This window comes from Diaphorina citri, unplaced genomic scaffold, assembly GCF_000475195.1.
Source record: "Diaphorina citri unplaced genomic scaffold, Diaci psyllid genome assembly version 1.1 scaffold2, whole genome shotgun sequence".
NCBI lineage: Eukaryota > Metazoa > Arthropoda > Insecta > Hemiptera > Psyllidae > Diaphorina > Diaphorina citri.
Genome location: NW_007377441.1, coordinates 633,959 through 652,433, shown reverse-complemented (window position 1 = coordinate 652,433; position 18,475 = coordinate 633,959). Strand labels below are relative to the sequence as shown.

The window sequence follows — 18,475 nt, the reverse complement described above, 5'->3', positions numbered from 1 at the left end:
CTTTAATTTGATATATAGGTCGACTAGGTTTGGATAAGTCCTTCTATGGGGACAGACAGAGTGACAGACGACACCGAAGCGAATACAATAGCCCGTCCAATATACCTTTTTTTATTACTATCGTAATAATAAAGGAAGGACGGCTGAAAACTCATTTTTTCCGTATACCTCGACCAAAACGCGGATACCGCGAACTAACCGCGGATACCGCGAACTGACCGCGGATACCGCGAACTGACCGCGGATACCGCGAACCAACCGCGGATACCGCGAACAAGCCGCGGATACCGCCAACAAGCCGCGGATGCCGCGAACAAACCACCTAGAGCTTTTAATAACTTGACAGAAGGCAGTGTAACTTCTATCCAAATAACCAAATAGGAATCTTCAAACCTATGATCGAAATGTAGGAGAAACCTCCCCTCAACCCCTACATTTCCCCTGACCCCCTACTGTCATTAATGGTAGTAGGGGGTCAAGGGGAGGTTTCTTTAGACCTAGATTTTTGACAGAGCTCATTCTCTCTTCTGATTTCAGATTGGAAGGTTCTCTCTTCCTGATACCCCTCTACTCTCTCTGATGTCTCCAAGGATTCCAACATGGTTTTTTGAAACCCAAGAGTGTTTTTTTGGCTTTATGGTTCTGTGGACAAAATTTGCACCACCACTTTCGTGTTCCTGGTAAAAAGACCTTTAATTTGATATATAGGTCGACCAGGCTTGGATAAGTCCTTCTATGGGGACAGACAGACAGACCGACCGATCGACTGACAGACACCGAAGCGAATACAATAGCCCGTCCACTATACCATTTCTTTTATTACTATCGTAATAATAAAGGAAGGACGGCCTAAAAATCAGTAAAAAATATTGCCCGGTCCAAAAACGGACACTTTTTTTTCCCTCTACCTAGGTATTAGACGTGTGAGCGAAATATTTCGCCACAACATGTCAAACGATCTCTTGACGAGTTTTTATCCTCACTTATCTATGTTATTTTCGTAACGGTTTAATCAGGCAAAAAAAAAAAAAAAATGCCGACAGGTATAGAAAATATTACTCCTATGTTTCCAAATGTTGATGAAGACATCATGTAAGTAAGTAGTGCTCTATTCGTGCAGAAACCAATTTTTATCGGGGAAAAAAATTGAACTTTTCAAACAAGAAGAAAAAAAAAGTAAAAAAGTTATTACCTATATTTATCATGAACTAGAGGTATTGGTGGAGATGTCTGTACTATCATTTGTACTGGTGGAGATGCCTGAATTACCATTTGTATTGGTGGAGATGTCTGAATTACCATTTGTATTGGTGGAGATGACTGTACTACCATTTGTATTGGCGGGGATGCCTAAACCACCAATTTTATTGTTGGAGTGGAGATGTTCATTTCAGATAATTAAAAAAAAAAACTGTTGTAGGAAAAATATTTTTTTTTCTTTTTGACTGGCAGATATATTAAAAAAATAAATAAATAAAGAAATCAGCACATCCAATTTAGTTTGAGCTAGGCTTCTTTGTTTCTGAAAATAGCTCGTAGCAGCTCTTACATCCATTAACTAGTTTCCAGATGATGGGAAAGCCCCCCGGGCTTGATTTGCAAACTAAATAAACTATCGAGTCAATTATCAAATTAAAAAAAATGTCGAGATATTCACGAGTTGAAATGAGAATCCAGAGCAGAGGGAGATACACATCAGCGTAGCAGTACAAGTTCCAGGCAGAACTGCAGACCTATCGACTCTACTCCACAGAGACCCCACTCTCCAGCACACTAGCAGAAGAAGAGCAAGACCCGTTGTAAGTTCCCCCACTCTACTTTCCATTTCGCTCCACCTCCTTGAGACAGAAGTAACGCGAAAGAGAGAGAAAGAAAGTACAGATGTGACAGAACTAGGGCATTCGTCCCGAGGCGATAAGTCACTCCATGGAAGAAGGGGATCTATTTCCTACCTCGAGCTCGCTAAAATCTCCCCTTGCCTATGGTTGTTCATTTGTTATCGGGACTTGTGAGTGAGAAGATGCTGGCGTGTGCCAAACATCACGACCGAAAGTAAGAGTAAGGAGGGGCTCCACAAGGTCCTGAGGGAGGTCCCTACCTAACGGTTCCTACTGGAAGGGGTTGCCACTGAAACTGTAACAGTAAAAGTGACTTGGAGATAGTGATTGTTCAGTTGTGTGCGACAATTGTTGAGGATCTTGAAGATGCTGTGACAATTATCTTAATTTTTATTACTACCATCATCATAATTAATTCAAAACAAAAATCAAACAAACTTGTGTTCTTGTTCGAGTGACTGTGATGCGTGTTGTTCGCAAATTATAATATTATTATTATTTTTACACCTAAAAATTGTGCAAATATATTTAATTAGATAAACCCAAATATCTGTTATGGATATCTATAAATAGATAATTAATAATTAATTTTAATTTATTTTATTTCGAAATTATTTCGAAAATAAAATCATTTTATCAATAGTGTTGGTTAAAATTGTGATGGATCAATATTGATTGTGGAAATTTTCTGTGTATTATATTGTGTAAATTAATATTTCTAGTTTAAGAATCTATAATTATTTCACTTTGACAATATTGTGTATATCATCAACCTGCCTCTGTGTTATTATCGGATTATCACTTATCTTCTCTACATACAGGTAAGTAGAACTCTTCATTAGCTTCTGCCATAGAATAACCAATATGCACTATTTCCAGAAAACACGACACTCTTCAAATTTAATAATGGCTTGTTAATTTATTATTTTATATTAAGTACTTTTAGAGCTAGATACCATTACAAAATAGTCATACCTATCAAACCCGGAAACGTAACTGATACAAGAACAATGTCATTCTGCTAATTACCCTGAAAGTTCCAATATTTTCAAAATAATTCCAACGATATTATCGATCATGTAATATGAAAATTAAAACGATATGAAAATCTCTCGATTGTCGAGTTTTTTTTTTTTTTTACTTCATTTGGAAAGATATCAAAAATGTCAAAGAAGTGTCCACACCTAATATCCCCTCCCCCTCGAGGAAAAAGCTCCATAAAATTTCCCTAAAATAATTTTACAAGCAAAAAACTGATTAAATAAGAAAATACTACCTAATACTTTAAAGTTGGGTACACACATACCTAAACTTTAGGTACTTACCTATAAAAGGTTTAAGGACAAAGATTTAGCGATATCGAGTCTCATTAATCTAATTTAAATCACTTGTTAATTCCATTTAATTAGTCTGAATATTTAATCTACCATCATGAAATAATAATTTTATTATAGATATTTAATTTACTACTTGGTTACCTATTTATTTACTTCCGTGTAAAAAAAAGAGGTATTTATTTTTAGATTTTTACTTTTTTCCGTCCCTTAGTTTTATAATTTCATGTCTTTTAACAAGTTCTAAATTTTAATGTGGTTTTATTAAATTCCTCGATAACACCTTTGTATTTGTAGGTACCCCAAAGCACCAAACATCAATTCACTAATGCGTGGGTTATCATAAAAAATATTAGGCATGTTTTGTAATTTTATCTTTGGGAAACTGTGGGAAGAAGTGCATTCAATATAAAGAGAAGAAAAAATGTATCGATTTATGTATAGCATAACAATGACATAACAGTCAGACACTTTTCCTTTCACGCCAAATATTATAGAGGCAAATACAATAATTTTATTGCAAATTAATAAGAACATCTTTCTCCCAATATTCAATAACAAGGTAGGTAACTAACTTGTGAAAGTACATAAATCTCTTGAATGAAAGAAAAATAAATTACAATTAAACCAGAACATCATCTTCAATCAAATAAAAAAGATAAAATTACGACGCCTGCTCTGTAGTTATATTAAAAGAAGAAGAATCATAAAAACAAACGATTTAATTGTTATTATTCATTATAGACATTCCAACAAGAAAGAACATCTTCAATTACTGTTGAATTACCTAAGAGAAAAAAGTGGATCTTGTTATTGTGATTAGTACCTACACACAGCAGAGAAATAAGTAGCAGACACATAAAAATAGTGTTGTCTTGTTTTGTACCATGGTTTGCCATTTCATTCTGATTGAATTTTTTTTAATAATCCTATTATTGGAAAAATTGATTGACCAAGGAAGTAATAAAATACCTGAGGAAACAAAAGAAAAATAATGCTAAAGAAAAACGCGAGTGATACCAACTATATCACTCTGAGAATGGGTCTAATAGCTGGTATTATCGAACCAAGCATCAGAGAATTTGGTGATTATCCGAATTTACTGAAACATGATGCATGTCACAAGTTACAGCAAAAAAAAGCCCTAAAAATGTGTAATCTACTAACTGCATCTACATAGGTCATTCAGACTCATGTTGAACTTTCATTCAAAAGCTAAATCCAAAAAGTAATATGTTCTTGCATTGCAGAATGTTTAATCGCCAGTTCTTGGCTGATGCTCTCAAATTCTAAACTGGAATATCAAATGTGTAACACATTCATCTACAAGCGTTGCAGCTCGTTACACGCAATGTTTCATTATCAGCAAACTTATTTGCAAAGCAATATTCATTTCAATTGCTCTGAAAAAAAAGTTGCTTTGATATAGTCTATTATGATCTTAATCAGGGCCGGTCAGGGTGAAGGAAGTTAACAACGGGCACAATCCCAATATATTTATCAACTTACCTTGAGATCTCCTTGACTGAAAGATTCTTGGGGTCAAGTTCTGTTCATAATTCATGCTTATCCCCTCCCCCTCAAGGAAAAAGCTCCATAAAATTTCCCTAAAATAATTTTACAAACAAAAAAACTCATTAAATAAAATACTACCTACTTTAAAGTTGGGTACACACATACCTAAACTTTAGGTAGGTACTATAAAAGGTTTAAGGACAAAGATTTAGCGATATCGGGTCTCATTATTCTAATTTAAATCACTTGTTAATCCCATTTAATTAGTCTGAATATTTAATCTACCATCATGAAATAATAATTTTATTATAGATATTTAATTTACTACTTGGTTACCTATTTATTTACTTCCGTGTAAAAAAAAGAGGTATTTATTTTTACTTTTTTCCGTCCCTTAGTTTTATAATTTTATGTCTTTTAACAAGTTCTAAATTTTAATGTGATTTTATTAAATTCTGACACTTTTGTATTTGTAGGTACCCCAAAGCACCAAACATTAATTCACTAATGCGTGGGTTATCATGAAAATTATTAGGCATGTTTTGTAATTTTATCTTTGGAAAACTGTGGAAAGAAGTGCATTCAACATAAAAAGAAGAAAAAATGTATCGATTTATGTATAGCATAACAATGACATAACAGTCAGGCACTTTTCCTTTCACGCCAAATATTATAGAGGCATATACAATAATTTTATTGCAAATTAATAAGAACATATTTCTCCCAATATTCAATAACAAGGTAGGTAACTTACTTGTGAAAGTACATAAATCTCTCGAAGGAAAGAAAAATAAATTACAATTAAACAAGAACATCATCTTCAATCAAATAAAAAAGATAAAATTACGACCCCTGCTCTGTAGTTACCTATATTAAAAAGAAGAAGAATCATAAAAACAAACGATTTAATTGTTATTATTCATTATAGACATTCCAACAAGAAAGAACATCTTTTTTTTTTTATTTTTATTTCAAATACTGTTGAATTACCTAAGAGAAAAAAGTGGATCTTGTTATTGTGATTAGTACCTACACACAGCAGATAAATAAGTAGCAGACACATAAAAATAGTGTTGTCTTGTTTTGTACCATGGTTTGCCATTTCATTCTGATTGGATTTTTTTTTTAATAATCCTATTATTGGAAAAATTGATTGACCAAGGAAGTAATAAAATACCTGAGGAAACAAAAGAAAAATAATCCTAAAGAAAAACGCGAGTGATACAACTATATCACTCTGAGAATGGTTCTAATAGCTGGTATTATCGAACCAAGCATCAGAGAATTTGGTGATCATCCGAATTTACTGAAACATTGCCTATCATAATGATGCATGTCACAAGTCACAGCAAAAAAGCCCTAAAAATGTGTAATCTACTAGCTGCATCTTACATAGGTCATTCAGACTCATGTTGAACTTTCATTCAAAAGCTAAATCCAAAAAGTAATATGTTCTTGCATTGCAGAATGTTTAATCTTGCTCAAATATCTGATTGAAAACATTGGCTATCTTTTGAAGGCTTTCAATCTACTCGGACACGCATGCAATTAAAGACACATAAATACCAACAGAACTGACTTTGGATTTGTGGAATTGATTTGTGCCCAGATAAACATGATACATCTGATAAACAGTAGTCGCGTACTTCGCTAGCAATTCTTATTAGCAACATAGAAGAAGGTATGGATTTTTTTTATATATATATAGGTACTTTAACAATACAAAATCGAGGCAGAAAGTGGATAGAGAACAATGTGATAAGAGAAGTATTCTAATATGAAGATATATTTGACTGCTATATACTTTAACAATACAAAATCGAGGCAGAAAGTGGATAGAGAACAATGTGATAAGAGAAGTATTCTAATATGAAGATATATTTGACTGCAGATAAATCTTCAAGTACCAATATATTGATGTTCTTTAAATGTTCTTGTGACATGTGGATCTCTTTTAAATAATAAATGAGATCAGGAGGATGCACAGACTTGCAGCACAGTTGTTAGTGAGCAATGTAGATATAATGCCAAAAGATGGAATACTCAAAGATTGTTTCTAACACCCGTATTTATGAACAAGTTCTTCAGATCGTTCTGAGAATTTACTTGAGAAAAAACGTACTCAGAGGTAATCACGTTCTGTGTTACTACATATATACTACTTATGTACATACAAAACAGGTAATTATTTACGCTAACGATAGTGTGACTTTTGATGTTCATTTGTATCTATGAGATTTAAATAGGCCTGATCGAGCCGAAAATCCTATAAACATGCCCGCCAAATCTCATCAAAATCGTAGAAACGGTTTGAAATTGAAAGTGAAATTTACAACTTTCTTCACTTATACAATACTTTTTGTTTCGATAATGGTGTTATAAATGATATTCCAAAAAGAAAGGTTTCTCTAGTAAAAACCACTTACGAAAACTCTACAATCCCTATATTGACGCATGTGCATCTCTGCTTTCGATTTTTTTTTTCTCACATTCCTGGCGGACTTTTGAAATGAGTGAAATATATAAATTGAACAGAACATCAGCTCAAACCGGGAGCAATTCAAAGACTTGTAACTTTCATGATTCTAAAATACAGCGTTACAAAATTTGCTTTGCAAGTCTGCAAGTCCAAAGCGAAGACACGAGGAGCTGACAGGAACATTTCGTTCCGCCAAGCTTCGACTGGACTTGTGCTGCGATTACAGGATCTGCTCCAAGTAGGAATCTAGTTACCTTTAACAGATGACATCCTTCCATAAGTTATTCTTATTGCTGATATAAAAAATTGTCACCAGAAGTTGATATGTAACGAGTATACCTACGGGGGCATCTCTCTAACTAAACGTTTTTTGCGTTTCTGGCTCATCATTCATGGATGTTCACAACGGGAGTTCCTTCTACTAAATCAAGGTACCTACTTCGTTAATTTTTAATTTACTTTATTCTGCATAATATTACCTATGTACGTATGTTAACGTACTTAATGTCCAAACAAGTTTGCTGCACGGACATGAAACCTTGAGTACAGCAGCCGAAATTGTTTCATACTTCATTAAAGTGTCCTCAGTGTTACCACATTTTTTGATATTTATGATTGTGATAACACCAGATTAGAACCTACAAACTTATTGAGGATAATATACGAGAACTGTTAACTCTGCGACTGACTACCTAATGGATTAGTGAGTGCCGCTCTAACGCCAATATAAATTAATTTGAAGAACTCGACATTGGTCCCCTCTGTCATCGCAGACTTTGAGCACATTTTTTGATATTTATGATTGTGATAACACCAGATTAGAACCTACAAACTTATTGAGGATAATATACAAGAACTGTTAACTCTGCGACTGACTAATGGATTAGTGAGTGCCGCTCTAACGCCAATATAAATTAATTTGAAGAACTCGACATTGGTCCCCTCTGTCATCGCAGACTTTGAGTTACAACTTTTTGATTTAATTGGATGAGAGACCAGAGAGGTAGCAAGTTATTCGACGACTTCTTGTTAATTTAATTAGACACTTTTTTAATTAATTTAGATGCTCGAATTTAACAGAAATTAAAGCAGAACCAAACTACCGTTTATAAAAATACAAGTTCGGAATCAAGAAGAAAAAAACAACTTCTATCAAACAAGTTGTATGTTTTTTCTTCTCTTCTTCCGAAATTGCAAAATCATGTCAAATTTTAGACTAGTTTTTAACTGGAGGTTCTTTCGGTTTTAAATAAATATTGTGACAACCTTCTTGATCGATTTTATTATTTTTTGATCTTTTTTGTTCTCTCCAGGCACACAGGTTGTAACAGTTCATTCACTCTTTCTGGTCGTTTCAGACAGAGTGGCAGACATTTTCATATAGTGCCACCAATTATTTATTGACTTTTAAATTACTACAAGTCTATACAGTAATGGATTTAATAATATGTCAAACCCCAACAATTCTGTAGATTTCTTTTTTGGTAGCATCACATAATATCACAAACTAATATATTCCTGTTAGGTTATATTTTTCCAAATAGACAGCCTGTATGATTCGATTTCCAGAGAATCGTCCCTCATAAATCTGTATTCCTTCATGAGCTTCTCAGTTACTCTCTGTATAACATCTCATAATACCTTTAGTCAGATTTGGAGAGGTCACTATTTAATTAGATCACATTTAATGCTCTTCGGGTTTATAGCTCTTATATTGGTATTCTTTTTTTTCGAATCTCCAATGTGATGAATTTATTTGCCTGTTAGCTCACTCTTTATTTTCAGTTCAGGTAACTTTTTGTACTTCATAAACTTACTCAAACTAAATAGTCAAATACTCTCGTAATAGGTAAACCCTGGGTTGAGCGATCTTGTTTCATACCTAAGTGGTCATCACACGAGTTGGTCGGGTTTTGAAGAACATCACTTTTTAATTAGTCAAAAAAGTAACAACAAAACAAGCAAATTAAATACAAACAATTTCTTGCTCATTTTTGGACCGTGCAGAACAAGATTTTTCTTATCGAAAAAATGCATGTAAGCGAATGAACATTGTTCAATTGTCAATGTCGATTTATGGAAATAAAGAGAAGAAGAAAAAGAAGGAGGAGAAGAGGAAGAAGAACACGAAAGAGGATTTCGTCTTCAATTTCGGAATACCTAAAAAAAACTCCGAGAGACATTCTTCTCATTTTGACACCGAAATACACGGGCCAATCAAAAGAAGAAGAAAGAGAACGAGACTTGGTGATGGAGCCGAGAGATGCTTATCGAAGATCAGAAAGGTGTAAAAGGGAGATCGGATTTCATGAAGACGAAGAAGAAAAAGAAGAAGGAAGAAGAAGAAGAAAGTCACTATCGTCGGAAATCTATCAATATTAGCTACATGCACATTGCACCTCGGTTAACTCGTTACTGCATGTAGTTAGTTGAGCAAAAACTAAATTTCGGCGTCTTAAAAAATTGTCTCTACTATTAAAAATACACTCCCTCTATCCTTAATTAATAATAAAACATGTATCTAAAATAACAAACATGGAAATTGTCTGCTTATTGGTGGATGTGCTACTTTTACATTCTCATTAGTGGATGTGCCTCATTTACTTATTCATGCTATGTGTACTTACTGGTACAAGTTCCACCCAATATTAGTATCTAACTATCTATAGGTAGGTATCCTGTCTATTAAATGAAATTGACATCAGTCGCGTGTAAGGGTTAATCTCTGGCCATCATCTCGTAGATGGAATCTGATATTTTCTGCCAGTTCTTGGCTGATGCTCTCAAATTCTAAACTGGAATATCAAATGTGTAACACATTCATCTACAAGCGTTGCAGCTCGTTACACGCAATGTTTCATTATCAGCAAACTTATTTGCAAAGCAATATTCATTTCAATTGCTCTGAAAAAAAAAGTTGCTTTGAGAAGCTGATTCAAAAGGAGGAAAGATATCTGAAGACTATCAACACTATCAGTAAAGCACAGAGTAGAAGATATCCATACAGCTTGGTTTGCACTCAAATCAGATTCAATTGCTCTAAAAAAAGTTGCTTTGGAATTCAAGATGAGACATCTAGAGGTACCCTTATCTTTATCTATGATGGATTTACTGGAAGGTCCTGTACAAGAAACTTATCTAAAGCACAGAGTGGACTGTACCTATGTAGATATATCAATACCAATATCTCTATACCTACCTAGCTTAGTTTGCACTCAAATCAAATGAGCTTAACCCTTTTCTGATAGTCTGATACTTACTTCTCGCTGGGTAGCTTACAATTTCACACTTTGTCGAAATTTGTCTTTCTAGTACCTACCTAAGTGGGGAAAGTTTTACTAAATATTGACTGAAATAGGTTTCTACTTACAATTTTTTGCAATGGGTTCATATTCATACTTGTCTGATTAATTTGAATCAACAAGACCCAAGACCCATTGGTTTCACGGGTGAAAAATATTTGTTCTTTGATGGCCAGGATTCTCACAATAACTAGTTTAATCGAATTGATTTTTTTATCAAAATTCGTTCCTTTTCATTCGATTATTCTTGTTCCCTTGGAAGTATGAAAGGTGCTGATGTGCTAAAATCGACAAATCTAAAGCAGAGTAGGAAATTAAGAATGGTCTCAGTTCTTTTCACGACCAGAGACTACGCCTAAATGTTGCAACCTGTGAAATGTTTACGTAAGATCAGATCGATATATTTATGAAGCCCTGACCAATGTCTAGCATGCTTGTAGTTAAGGATCAGTGTGCGATGATATAAGAAGATGATAAGAACACATAATTGTTAACAGATAATAAAACATCTCATAATATACTGATGCTCGGAGTACTTGCTTATTACAGCGGTACCTAGTGCAACACATAATGGTGTTGGTGATAAGCCATCATAACCTCATACATTATATTTAAATTACTTACCTACATCTTAAAGGCATACTGCAACTACTAACTATACCTACATATTACATTCATACATTAATTTAGTTTGTAAGCTCATTTAATGCAGACTAGGTAACTAAGCAGATTTTTTGTAAGGAATATTATATTTTATTATGAAATGAAATTGGAATGATATTTGGATTTTGGATTTCGTAATTACGTGATGGACTGGAATCAGTTCATTGTGAAGTACCAGAACTAACCATTCAAAATGATGAACAATGTCTAATCTCAACTATTGAAACCATTCAACTATTAACAACTTGAGCAGTCACTTCTTTACAATCTCCTATCCACAACGTAACATGCATTTGACATTCCAGCATTTCTATGTCTGAACCAAATCAGGAGGGGTGCTTTGCTTCAAAGATGGTAAAAACAAATTGACATTTCATACATACCTACTTATATTAGTATGTGAAAAACAAGGAAAATATAGATGATTTTCTTTGGACTAACATCTAACATTGGGAGAGTATGATTTCAAGACAGATGTTGAACAAATAAAGTTCAAACATTTAAACTATGTCAGCCTCTTTAAGAACACTCCAAGTTTTAATCAAATCGAGGATCAATGGAACAATAAAGATCATTCTCACATGTAATGGAAGTACAGAATACTTACAGATTTATGGGCTTTGTCGTAGACATCTTTACTTTACGTTCTGTTCATGTTTTTCACAGAAACATTGCTAATAGCAATGGTTACAGGCAGGTTGGGGCTTTTTTTTTTTGAGGATAAAGGGGAATGGTTTAATTTCCATTCCTCCTCTAAATCTTACTTCGCCTTCGGTGAGTACCAAGCCGCCCCGAGCACAATACGCTCATGTGAAATTACAATTTTATTATTAAGAGAAAACTAGTTAGAGTACCCGGCAAATCATGGAATTTTATCTTCTTTTTCTCCCTTGCATGTAAGATGCAGTTCTCCTATTGACAAATATGGTGAGACCCCAAAATATGATAAGATATTCAATGAAATAAAGCCAAGACCCAAAGCCTGTTTGTCTTATAACTCTTGTAGTAACTCATGTTCTGATGTATTGTGATTATAATATTAGGTATATTGATTATGTATATTACCACCGAGCTGCTTTGTGATCAATGGCCATCAGTGGGTATTGGTTTCAAGTTCAACATCCTGTCTCAAGATTAAGTAGTCAAAGCCAATCCGAATAAAGATCAACTTGATCACAGACATAACACAAATATGATCCACTGTCACATGTAAGAGGAGATCTCACAACAATAAGCTGATACGGGGAGACAGGGTCATGTGAAATTCTGTCACCTGATGGTAACCGTTATGAAGTGAGTAACGACAGTGAGGATGATGTTTTAATTGAAATGAAATTCAATTTTCTCGAAATAACTGCAAAATACATAGAAGTGATTGGTAGGGAATGGGAAATGGACATAGAAAAGGATTTTTTTTTTTTTAGAAAATAAGTACATACACTGCAATCCAATGTAATTTTTTATAGGGTTCATAGATTTCATAGAGATTATTACAATTCTATCCAGACCTATTGAGAAGATAGAAATATGTAGTAATTTACCTAGTATGGTAATACCACCTATAACAGTTCCTAAGGTAACAATAAAATAGAAGTAAGTATCGCAGTATCGACTCTCGACTCGTAAACTAAAACAGTTCAAACATAGAAATATGCCCTTGAACTTTAACCGCACCCTGTATAAATCAAACCGGAGTGCCATAATTCTCACGAGGATACCAATTTTGATATTTCGGTTGACATTCCTACATATTTTGTCATAAATGATATGGATTTCCGGGTATTGCCCGAAGGCGGTATCGAGATATCCCACACTGGGCACAAAAAGACAAAAAACCAAGAAGTACGAGTACTATTGGGTGGATTATATTTTGTCATAAATGATATGGATTTCTGGGTATTGCCCGAAGGCGGTATCGAGATATCCCACACTGGGCACAAAAAGACAAAAAACCAAGAAGTACGAGTACTATTGGGTGGATTGTTGAAATAATTTTCAAAGAATCAAGATTAAAAAAAAAAAATCGAAAGTATCTGATGTCACGTTTGATAAAGTGATGACAAGATCGCTACTAGGTTTTATTCGCACATCATTCTAGAGTGAAAAAAAAGTGTTGAAAAAATGGTGGGAGATTTCGCAAAAAAATATCACTTGACACATTCATGCAGTGATGATTTTATTTTGAGGAAAATATCAAGTTTCAAGAGACTAAAGTTAAAAAAAAAACTTAGATTTGGTGGGTTAGAGGCACAATACCATGAAGAAGTATCAAATTATATTTACCAAACAAAATTTAATAAAGCAGAAATAATTTATGCAAAAATATTTTCTTAGAACATGCCCACACTCTCTTCTTCACGTCTTCAAAATGCAAAAAACTCGAAGTTCTTAAAATTCAATAAAAATTAACAATGCACAAACGAAGAAGATACGAAATTTAAATGACATACGATACCTACAGAAATGTATCCGCTTTAACAGATGACATCCTTCCATAAGTTATTCTTATTGCTGATATAAAAAATTGTCACCAGAAGTTGATATTAAACGACTATACCTACGGGGGCATCTCTCTAACTAAACGTTTTTTGCGTTTCTGGCTCATCATTCATGGATGTTCACAACGGGAGTTCCTTCTACATTTGGTGCAAGACATGCAACGGATGACCCAGGCAATGTACACGTTCTCCACTGGCAAACCATCATTTGGATCAAGTACAAAAGTGTAGGCAGAGGTTGTGGTTGAAGTGAACTATTTTAAATCTTTAGCGTGTAAAATTTTATGTATGCAAATCTATGAATGGTACTGTGGTTATCCATAATGCAGAAATTATTATTGACTCTAATATGTACATTAGAACAGTACCTATAAGTACACTGTATAGTCTATAAATGTATCCACACCAGTGGAAATATGAATTTATCAACGCTCATATCTGTTGGAGACTTCTTGAAAAAACAATCTGGAATTCATAACTAGCAGTGAAGTGTTGGTAAAGAAAAAGTTCAAATCTTCAAATGTATCAAATGTCTTATCAAAAAGATATTTCACGAAGCAACAATTGAACCTATTGAACCATTTCTGATTTTACAAATTTGATAAGCAATACCGTGGTGTACAGAGAAGAAAAGTCCTAAAATTTGAACAAGAGGAAGAAAGGGCTCACTGATGCTGACCACAACAACCCCTATCAATACTCGAACGAGAACCCCAGATAAGAAAGGCAATTATTCCTGTAGATATCAACACTAGCATGGTCCACGGTATGGTAGTGGCTCAAGATGTTACATGAAGATAATGCATGAGATAATAACATAATGCGTAACAATGTGTCCATGCTCCAAGGTGACCTAGTAACACAACGGTCAGTAAAGAAAAAGTTCAAATCTTCAAATGTATCAAATGTCTTATCAAAAAGATATTTCACAAAGCAACAATTGAACCTATTCAATCATTTCTGATTTTACAAATTTGATAACCAAGTACCGTGGTGTACAGAGAAGAAAAGTCCTAAAATTTGAACAAGAGGAAGAAAGGGCTCACCGATGCTGACCACAACAACCCCTATCAATACTCGAACGAGAACCCCAGATAAGAAAGGCAATGAACCCCGTAATTATTCCTGTAGATATCAACACTAGCATGGTCCACGGTATGGTAGTGGCTCAAGAGATGTTACATGAAGATAATGCATGAGATAATAACATAATGCGTAACAATGTGTCCATGCTCCAAGGTGACCTAGTAACACAACGGTCTGACGATGGAATTATGTTTAATATAAAAAAAGTAAAAAGAATTTGCAAGGCGACAACGCTACAGATAGGGAAAGTGTCTACCTGCTGACAACAAGTTGGTAAGGTAATTGTTTGGTAAGTGAATTGCTGAGGTATTTTGCTACTGGTTTTCATTTTCAATACAAAGAGATTCTTTCAGACCGGGTATGATGAGAACACTGGGCCTCCTAACCTAGAATTGAGAATATTTCATGAACGTAACCTAAGTGACATGTGTGATGTGCTGAATGGTGAACTAGTAGAGTCAAGTGTCTTGGGATCCAAGTGATAAAATGGGACTTTCAAAGACACCGTGAAAGAAATCCAGTAACACTGGTAACGTTTCCTCCAGAAATAAAGATAATGTCCCTAAAGAGTAGGTAATTTGCCTATTCGAAATTTGAATTACACTCTTCCTCCCAGTGTCCTTCATATAGTTTTGACTAACATATTTTTTATGGATCTACCAGGATACCCACCGGTAACAAAATTAGATCACTATAAAGTTTGATGTTATCACGGGGTGTCTACACTACTGCCTAAAAATAAAATTATAAAACCCCCGGCACAGGAGGAACCACAAGATCATGATCTCAAGGTTTCTCAACATACCCTGTATGTAGCCTATCAATAAAGTAGAACTAAATAGTGAATAGCTCCATTATGTGTTACTCAATATTGCTGTAATAACACTGCTTGGCGTATATTTTGATAGAAAAAAGAACCTAGTCATATTACAACACTACCAGCAAACAGCAGACACTTCCAGATGGGAAAACTCGGTCATCCGCGGAGACAACGATTGTTTTCCTCTTTGTTGTTCAAGAACATTGCGGTTTTCATCATCAGTCTCTCTGATGATGAGGTCTGTGGAAACTGTATCATAGTAGGCTGTGATGTCACCAATAGTTTCGGTGATGTAACTCGCCAAACCAGATTCGATGGAAGTGAATTGGTTCAGGGTGACAGATGCCAGGATTGTAACCTAAATGTTTGTGGGTAGGTACCCACCCACAGAAAAATGTTTCTCGTATGGCAAAGCTGATTTTCGTAGAACAACTAACGACACGGCACATTAAGTCGAAACTTTAGGTATATTCCTCAAAGAGTGTAAATCGATAGCTCAAATTACAATAAAACTACCTCATTGGTATAAACATACCTAGACAGAAGACAGACTTAAAAGTAAATAGCGTGCTGTGGAGAATACCTTCACAATTTTACATAGACCAACAACCGACAATATGTTGGGCAATGTCTGTCATCAACCCGCTTCAGTAGGTAACGGCGGTACGGTAGCAATTTTCCATGCCATCAAAAATACATACCTCCAATCATAATCGATTGCGAAAGAATGACCGAGCCACAAACCACACAGCAGCAGTATTTCATCAGAACAAAAATGCAGCTTGATATTTCCACTTGACTGTTGAATTACACTCAACACACTGTGGCACGATTACCTATATTGATATAGCAATGAAAATATTTTGAGATCACTAGATAGGTTACGTTCAGCTGTCAACGGTGTTAAATCGACTATGGCAAACCTGGTAATAATAAATATCGGAGAAACGTCTGTACTACCATTTGTATTGGTGGAGATGTCTGTACTACCATTTGTATTGGTGGAGATATCTGTACTACCATTTGTATTGGTGGAAATGTCTGTACTACCATTTGTATTGGTGGAGATGCCTGAACTACCATTAATTTGTATTGGTGGAGATGTTTCATTTACCATTTTGTATCACTCAAAAGTGAAGTTATCATCATACCTTGAATATGACTATTTTTCCTTTTTTTTTCGAAACCCTGAATGAAATAGGTATGTTAGTAGGAAACGTAGCATTGTTGATAGCCTCGGAGATTTGAAGAAGGTCCGAGGTAAATTGGGTTAATTTGGAGCATAAAACTTCAACAATTAGTATGGGATCACTTATTGTATTCAATGGGATATCTCACATAGTGGTGGAATGCTTTGATGAAATGATCTAGGAAAGATGTGATTGTTTACTTGCAGATGAATATCATCTGTCTGTAAAGTTGTAATAACCAACTTGTGAATCTTGCGCCACGCCAGATCATCCTGCGACTTTTGATGTTTGGGATACCTGCACGTGTTACTATAAAATCACCTTGTATATTGTGCACTTTTTTCAACTTCTTGAAAAAAAAGCAGAAAACACAAGTTCAACTTCATCAAGGTGATGTTTTGAGGCACTACACATTCCAAGGGTACTCCACATTCAATTGGATAATATTCCTTACAAAAAATCTGCTTAGTTACCTAGTCTGCATTAAATGAGCTTACAAACTAAATTAATGTATGAATGTAATATGTATAGTTAGTAGTTGCAGTATGCCTTTAAGATGTAGGTAAGTAATTTAAATATAATGCATGAGGTTATGATGGCTTATCACCAACACCATTATGTGTTGCACTAGGTACCGCTGTAATAAGCAAGTACTCCGAGCATCAGTATATTATGAGATGTTTTATTATCTGTTAACAATTATGTGTTCTTATCATCTTCTTATATCATCGCACACTGATCCTTAACTACAAGCATGCTAGACATTGGTCAGGGCTTCATAAATATATCGATCTGATCTTACGTAAACATTTCACAGGTTGCAACATTTAGGCGTAGTCTCTGGTCGTGAAAAGAACTGAGACCATTCTTAATTTCCTACTCTGCTTTAATTCCTATGTTCCATCAATGTTCCCAGACTTGCTAAAGTATGCTAGGAATGGACAAATAGGTAGAAGAGTTCGCACTCAATCGGGTAACATCAGTTTTACTTCTTTCCAACAAAGAAATTTAATGATTTCAAATCCACTTGGAAGTTATTTGGTGATCAAATTGAGGAGTGTTTCTGGGTTCTTTGTTCGATTCTGCGTTCTTCCGTTTCAAGAATTCTTTCATTCCTCTGAAAATTCTTCTCCATATCTTCACTGGAAATTTGAATTTTTCTCTCCAGACTACATTAACGTTCCCATATTGTGTGATTAGCCCATAAATCTGTAAGTATTCTGTACTTCCATTACATGTGAGAATGATCTTTATTGTTCCATTGATCCTCGATTTGATTAAAACTTTGAGTGTTCTTAAAGAGGCTCACATAGTTTAAATGTTTGAACTTTATTTGTTCAACATCTGTCTTGAAATCATACTCTCCCAATGTTAGATGTTAATCCAAAGAAAATCGTCTATATTTTCCTTGTTTTTCACATACTAATATAAGTAGGCATGTATGAAATGTCAATTGTTTTTACCATCTTTGAAGCAAAGCACCCCTCCTGATTTGGTCCAGATATAGAAATGCTGGAATGTCAAATGCATGTTACGTTGTAGATAAGAGATTGTAAAGAAGTGACTGCTCAAGTTGTTAATAGTTGAATGGTTTCAATAGTTGGGATTAGACATTGTTCATCATTTTGAATGGTTAGTTCTGGTACTTCACAATGAACTGATTCCAGTCCATCACGTAATTACGAAATCCAAAATCCAAATATCATTCCAATTTCATTTCATAATAAAATTGTAATTTCACATGAGCGTA

General features: G+C 34.6%; 1 protein-coding gene across 1 annotated transcript in view; it reads left to right on the top strand.

Annotated features, from left to right (window-relative positions):
- The first annotated feature begins 2,392 nt into the window (after positions 1–2,392).
- The window catches only part of LOC103508921 (MDS1 and EVI1 complex locus protein EVI1-A), a 166,368-nt gene continuing 150,285 nt past the window's right edge, over positions 2,393–18,475 (top strand). Inside the window, exon 1 of the mRNA XM_008473537.3 lies at positions 2,393–2,659. The gene's annotated coding sequence lies outside the window, so the exon portion shown is untranslated. The remainder of the gene's footprint in view (positions 2,660–18,475) is intronic.